The following is a 7,413-nucleotide window of genomic DNA, read 5'->3' as shown; positions in this document are numbered from 1 at the left end:
AAATTGTGATTACATGCAATTCTCGTGACAAACAGTCATTTATTTTCATTTTGTTTATTTTCTGTTGCTAGCAACTACATCTGAATAACAAGACGGCTGGAAACGTGTCGTTGAACAAAAATAGTTGATTTTAAAGTGTTGTTGGAATTGTGAAGACATGAAAGAAGCGCAGAGAGAAGATGGTGCTCAGAATTTGATACTACGCCACCGTCACGTGTACTAAAGCCAAATTACGCAACTAAACTGAGAGGGAGGGTTAATCAGAAGAAGGAGTGGTGTGGCAGGAAGAAATCAGTAGCGGACGAAAGAGCGGTGGACGCAATGGTACAATCTTTCGCAAGATCTCCAAAGAAGTCCATGCAACATGCTGCACATGAGTCGGTGTAAGCAGTTGAAGAGTTCACCGCATTTAAAGCAAGCGAACTGGAATTCCCAGATTGCTTCACGCGATGAATGACGAAGATCAGGATTGGCGCCTCCCATTTATGAATGGAATTACGATAATGAACAGTCATTATTTGATCCGCCGAGGCGACGTTTAAATTGAATGGAACCATCAATATTCATGAATGTATGTGTTGAGCAAGAGATGATCACAATATAAGGGAAGAACGAGCTGTTAAACTATCTGGATTATCAGTGTGGTGTAGTATATCTATCAGAGGACTGTAGGCCCATTCTGACAGTTACAAGTGTTAAGTACCTTACCATGTTGGAGGAGCGAATTGTACCAGCCGTTCACCAGCAGTACCAAGCTGCAAAGTTCTTACAGCATGACAAGGCACCGTCAAATTTTATCATGACGCGCAGGATTTACTGGACGGAACATTTATGGAGAGATGGATACATGGACGAGAAGTGTTGTGTTTCCACCCAGATAACCCGATCTAGTGCTATTAGGCTTCTTTATGTGAGGAACTCTGAAGGACACGGTCTACGCCACAAAGCCACGTACGCTGGATTACGAGAGATGCGAATGTCACTGCCTGTGAGTCCATTCCAGTGATAACAATAGCACATATGTGTCGATCTGTTGCACACCATTGCAGGCGCTGTACTGCTGCCGATGGAAGACTTTTTGAAAATCTTCAAAACTAAAACATCATCAGTAATGTCGTGACTATCTATGCGACTTAAAAGTTCATAGTTTTTGTTATTTTTGCTAGAGTTATTAAAGTTCGAACACTGCAAACCATTTGTGGAACACCGTGTATGTATAGACTGTAATAACAGTGTTATTTGAGTGTTTAGTAATTTCCTCAATTTTCTCTATCAAATCAAAGTATTTAAATCTATACTCCGCAAGCCGCCTTACTGTATGTAGAGGAGAGTATGAAAAATAAAGCACTCCTTCTTCAGGGCACGAGTGGCCTACCGGAACCATCCGACCGCCGTGTCATCCTCAGAGGAGGATGTGGATAGGAAGAGCGTGGGGTCAGCACACCGCTCTGCCGGTGGTTATGAGGGTGTTAACGACCGAAGCCGCAACTGTTCGTTCGAGTAGCTCCTCAATTGGCATCACGAGGCTGAGTGCACGCCGAAAAATGGCAACAGCGCATGGTGGCTGGAAGGTCACCCATCCAAGTGCCGGTCACGCCCAACAGCGCTTAACTTTGGTGATCTCACGGGAACCGGTGTATCCACTGCGGCAAGGCCGTTGCCGGAAGGTGTTAAAATACAAACAGAAATGTATGACAGCGTTACAGAGGAAATCAAGTCTGGTGAAAATTTTGATTAATGCAGGTCAGAGCAAGAAGCCATAGTGTCAATTTGGCAGAGGGAAGATAAAAAAAGAATAGAAAGAAACAGGCGAGGATGAGGAAAGCTGCAATAGTTTTGGCAATGTACCATGTTCGCTGTTGAACGAATGGAAGACGGCTGCGATATGACAAGAGGGAAGCTACGCCGAGTGAAACAGGTAAAGCTTCAATCTGGCGTTGAATGCAGATCAGTTACACGTTACATGAGTGTTCCAGACACTTTTGAATTACCCGCAAAAAGAGAGGGAGAAAGATCTCGTTTTATTCATTGGTGCAGCAAAGATGGATTTATCAGACCACATACTGCAGTTATGGAATGACAACAGGTATTTGAAAAGCGAGGAGAAATATTTAGAATACCAATGACTTTGTAATGTATCGAAAGTGTGCGGAGCATCAGTTTCGTGAACCTGTACGATTTTAAGACGAATTAGAAGGCTTCGGAAGAGGTATTCCGCATTACAGTTTGACGCGTGAGACCGACGCTAAAACACAAAATATGCTTTTTGCAAGCATCGCATGAAGGACTGTTGCCGGAGACATGTGGAAGGAGACCAGATATATGATCCACAACCACACAGACACAAGGTTTCGTCTTTAGTGATACAGTTGCATGAACAGAATACCGCGACTGGATACAGAAACCGCGTTTTGAAGGTTCCCTCTCTATGGAGACAAGCAGCAGCCGATTTGAGAGTCATACCTCTACCATCTGGTGAGCAAGATGTATGAGACAGGGGAAATACCCTCAGACTTCAAGAAGAATATAATAAATCCAATCCCAAAGAAAGCAGGTGTTGACAGATGTGAAAATTACCGAACTATCAGTTTAATAAGCCACGGCTGCAAAATACTAAAACGAATTCTTTACAAACAAACGGAAAAACCGGCAGAAGCCGACCCTGGGGAAGATCAATTTGGATTCCGTAGAAATGTTGGAACACTTGAGGCAATACTGACCCTATGACTTATCTTAGAAAATAGATTAAGGAAAGGCAGACCTACGTTTCTTGCATTTGTAGACTTAGAGAAAGCTTTTGACAATGTTGACTGGAATACTGTCTTTCAAATTCTTAAGGTGGCAGGGGTAAAATACACGGAGTGAAAGGCTATTTACATATTGTACAGAAACCAGATGGCAGTTGTAAGAGTCGAAGGGCATGTAAGGGAAGCAGTGGTTGGGAAGGGAGTGAGAAAGGGTTGTAGCTTATCCACGATGTTATTCAATCTGTATACTGAGCAAGCAGTAAAGGAAACAAAAGAAAAATTCGGGGTAGGTATTAAAATCCATGGAGAGGAAATAAAAACTTTGAGGTTCGCCGATTACATTGTAATTCTGTCAGAGACAGCAAAGGACCTGGAAGAGCAGTTGAACGGAATGGACAGTGTCTTGAAAGGAAGATATAAGATGAACATCAACAGAAGCAAAACGTGGATAATGGAATGTGGTCGAATTAAAACGGGTGATGCTGCGGGAATTAGAATAGGAAATGAGACACTTAAAGTAGTAAACCAGTTTTGCTTTTGGGGAGCAACATAACTGATGAGGGTCGAAATAGAGAGGTTATAAAATGTAGACTGGCAATGGCAAAGAAAGCATTTCTGAAGAAGAGAAATTTGTTAACATCGAGTATAGATTTGTCAGAAAGTCGTTTCTGAAAGTATTTGTATGGAGTGTAGCCATGTATGGAAGTGAAACGTAGACGGTAAATAGTTTAGACAAGAAGAGAATAGAAGCTTTCGAAATGTGGTGCTACAGAAGAATGCTGAAGATTAAATGGGTGGATCACATAACTAATAAGGAGGTATTGAATAGAATTGGAGAGAAGAGAAATTTGAGGCGCATCTTGACTAGAAGAAAGGATCGGCTGGTAGGACATGTTCTGAGGCATCAAGGGACCACCAATTTAGTACTGAAGGTCAGCATGGAGGGTAAAAATTGTAGAGGGAGACCAAGAGATAAACTCACTAAGCACATTCAGAAGGATGTAGGTTACGGTAAGTACTGGGAGATGAAGAAGCTTGCACAGGATAGAGTAGCAAGGAGAGCTGCATCAAAGCAGTCTCTGGACTGAAGACCACTACAACAACCATCTAAAAAATTTGTCAGTGTAAAAACACTGTCATAATAAATATCTTTGAGCAAATAACTAGCTGTCAATTTCTACAACAGTCAGATTATAATATACGTACATCAGGAAATTATCGAATAACTTTAAAACGTTGCTGGAAATAATATTACAACCAACAGCTACACACAGCACTAGTGGTTTGCCTAAGGGTGATATATGTCTGTCTACAATGTCAGGGCAAGTATTGATGAAGGCAATAAAGCAAAAATAAGCTTTTATACTAAAATAAAATATCAAGCAACAAACCCTTTTCCAATTTTCTGCTTTCTTGTAATCTTTTCAGCCGTACGCTGATAACCCTGTCATTTCCACTGTTTGCATTTTCCGCACACTTAGTCATTTTCTTTCTAATAATCACTCTTACGCCATTCCTTCCTTTGAACAGTACGTTACATATTAACCTGACTGCAATTCTCCACGTTTGTCTCATCTCACCGTAGCAACTCCTGCCATGTCTAAAAGTGCCACCATAAACTCTTCAAAGCCAGATTTCTAAGAGCTCGTTTACACATGGAGCATACGCTTCTTCAACATTGCAGTGCCAGGCCACAAGCGAGCGATGTGATTGTGATACAATCCAACGTCTTGGGTTCACTATCATCGGTTCTCTTCCTTACGGCCCCGACTTTGTCCCATCCTGTTTTCATCTATTACCAAAACTTCTTTCGGACACGTCCGAAAAGACATCATTTTGATCCAGCAGCCACTATGAATTAAGACACGAGAGAATGAAAAAACATTCGAACCCGGATCGCCTGCTTACTAGGCAAATGCGCTGACCACTGCGCCAACCGCACACAAGTGTTAACGGCAACTAACACCTAGGATGCCTCTCGTCAGACCCAAATTCACAACTTATCCACAGGTTACTAACATAGTCGCCCTTGCGCGTTATCCTCTTTACTCGCAGCACTTCGCTGATTCCCGTAAGAGTTCGAGCCTGATGTGCATCAGCACTGAAGACATCATTGGCCGCCTACGTATTAATTATATGTATGTGATTTCCGTATTTTCGGAATCGGATCCCAGAAAACAGGTAATTTAATTCAGGGTTTTAGGGGTCTGATCAGCTTCTTGGTTCGGATGTTTATCTCAGTGACACGACCATCATCGCATAACACACTAAAGAGCCAAAAGATGGCGCTGTTAGTTTCGTCATACATAAAAGAATCAACAGTTAGCTTTTTTTACCGCAGTAACAGAACTATTTTCGGAACTTTACGTGAGTGAAAGAATTAAGCATCGCAGTCTTATCTTTATGAATGTAAACTAACGTTGTATCTACTTGACTAGGATAGACAGATTTACTGATTTCGCTTTGTGTGTTGAAAGCTTGAGAAAATTGCTTTGCTTCCGACAATGGGCTTTATTTACTTTTGACTTGGAGAGGAATTCCGCCTAATGCAAGACGCTTTTGTAGCTATGTTTTCATCCAGACGTGTTTCAGCACTTCTCGTGCAGTCTTCAGTGACTTATTTGTTTATTTTTCCTTCTGTAAAATTGATGTTACATGTTAACCGGTCAAGAAACTTTTGGTACAAAATATTTACATTTGCTAATTGAGCAATTATTGTACAGTATTTTACTTTGGTCTGCGTACAGTCAGATCTGATACATTAACAACTGAATTGAGGTATTCTACGTTCTTTATTTACGACATGGTCCAGTACTTGTTCTTTGATGACAGACACGGATTTGAAGGGATTACGATGCGCTTGGTGCACAATAAAGCATTCCTCCATCGTGACGATCAGACGTCAACGTTCGGACCTTTAACAATGAGCATGCTTGCCTTCACATTTCCGTATAGTCCAGCATTGGGAAACTATCACATCCCAACGCCCCACAAATTTGGATATTGCACGTTTAGACCAGCTGGCCAAATGGAGACACACAATGAGACCACTTTCAAACTCTACCAGGTACTGATAATATTGCTTCATTCGATTACACGGCACCTCCGAGTTATTCATAGCGATCACGCAACGTCTCATGCTGTTCGCTACCTCATCTACAATACCAACCCTGGCAGTACTAAACACGAACAAGACTAATGCACTCTGGTAGCTGGTCTGTCACAGAGAATTCCGACTCTAATCATTTACATACCCACCACTGGTGTGTACGATATTACACTGACATCTGATCCTGACTTTTGGTTGCTTCATTTATTATCAGGCAGTCGCATAAACGGGAAAACAATATGAAATGAGAATCAATTGGAAAATAAGTGTCATCCGAATGAAATATCTCGGAACATTTGCAGTAACTTAGGTATCTAGGCAATTTGGTGACAGAAAATGGAAGATGTGAGTGCTAAATAAAAAGTGACATATCTGTGGGCAAGCTCTTGATAATGGGAAAGCTATTTCAGTATAAAGAAGAAAGTCCATAGATCCAAGAAAGAGATTCACCATGTGTATTATCTGCATTGTAATGTTATATGACACTTAAAGAGGAAAAGGAAAAATGCTTGGATAGTTTTGCATGCGGTTGTGGAGAAAAGAATGTTTAGAGTAAAATGACAGAATGAAAAATGGAAAAATTGCTTCTAAAAATAAGAGAGGGAAGAAAATAAGGCAAACGGTAAAAACGAGGTAGACATCTATGGTTGGACAAATATTATAAAGAACCCATACGCAATTAAGAACAGTCGCAGGTAAGAGAAGACGAGAAAAAGGATTATAACGTTGAACGACGTTAAAAATGGATCAGGAAAATGATATGGGGGGCAGTGAGAAATTTCAGCATCAATCAGATACCTGGCGTAAGACAGAAGTACAAAATCAATTTAAAAACTCTAAAATGACGAATCGTCACGTTCATTACTATACACGGACATCAGTTTGGAAAAGTGGTAGTATTATAAGACAAATATGGTTTTCATATTTTATGACTATGTATTCGGGGTAGTGGAGACAACTGAACTTCATAGCAGAATTGATGCACTCCGAGATTGCCAGATCCATAGTACACAGCCCTTACGCTTCCGCCGTTGCATTTCAGACCACCTAGAACAATATTGCCGTATCACATACAATTCTCAGTAGCAGTACGCACTATTCGTTAGAGATCGTACTACTTCGGCCAAAATCGTATTACCTGCTGTTCGTTTGTTTCATAAACAATGACGTTTTAATGACGTTAATTACACAGTTTCTTTAATTATTTACTCTTGTGTCTTCCCAAGGAACAGTACGCCCTGCCTAGTATTAATAATTCAGAAGGCCAACGGTTAGGTCCAAAATATTTTCTGCCGCTGTTGCCTAGCCGACTTCGCCATAGCACAAGACAAAATACGACAAGAATCTCTGCTTCACTGAAAGAAAGTAAATAAAATAAAACAAAACTGTTAAAAGGATTTGTCGCGGCTGCATGGTTGCTTCTCATAATTTCCGCTCCATGAATCATGGACCTAGACGTTGGTGGGAAGGCTTGCGTTCCTCAGCGATACACATATCCGTACCATAGGTGCAACAGCAAAGGAGGCCAGGCCAGGCAAACGCGTGATTCCTGAAGAG

The 7,413-nt window shown here is 41.2% G+C and overlaps 1 pseudogene; it reads right to left on the bottom strand.

The window, feature by feature from the left end:
* Nucleotides 1–1,545: 1,545 nt before the first annotated feature.
* On the bottom strand, nt 1,546–1,662 carry LOC126089957 (5S ribosomal RNA; annotated as a pseudogene).
* Nucleotides 1,663–7,413: the final 5,751 nt, after the last annotated feature.

The sequence above is a fragment of the Schistocerca cancellata genome, chromosome 6 (assembly GCF_023864275.1).
Source record: "Schistocerca cancellata isolate TAMUIC-IGC-003103 chromosome 6, iqSchCanc2.1, whole genome shotgun sequence".
Classification (NCBI taxonomy): domain Eukaryota; kingdom Metazoa; phylum Arthropoda; class Insecta; order Orthoptera; family Acrididae; genus Schistocerca; species Schistocerca cancellata.
The sequence above is the reverse complement of the archived record's forward strand: the minus strand, read 5'-3'. Positions and strand labels throughout refer to the sequence as shown.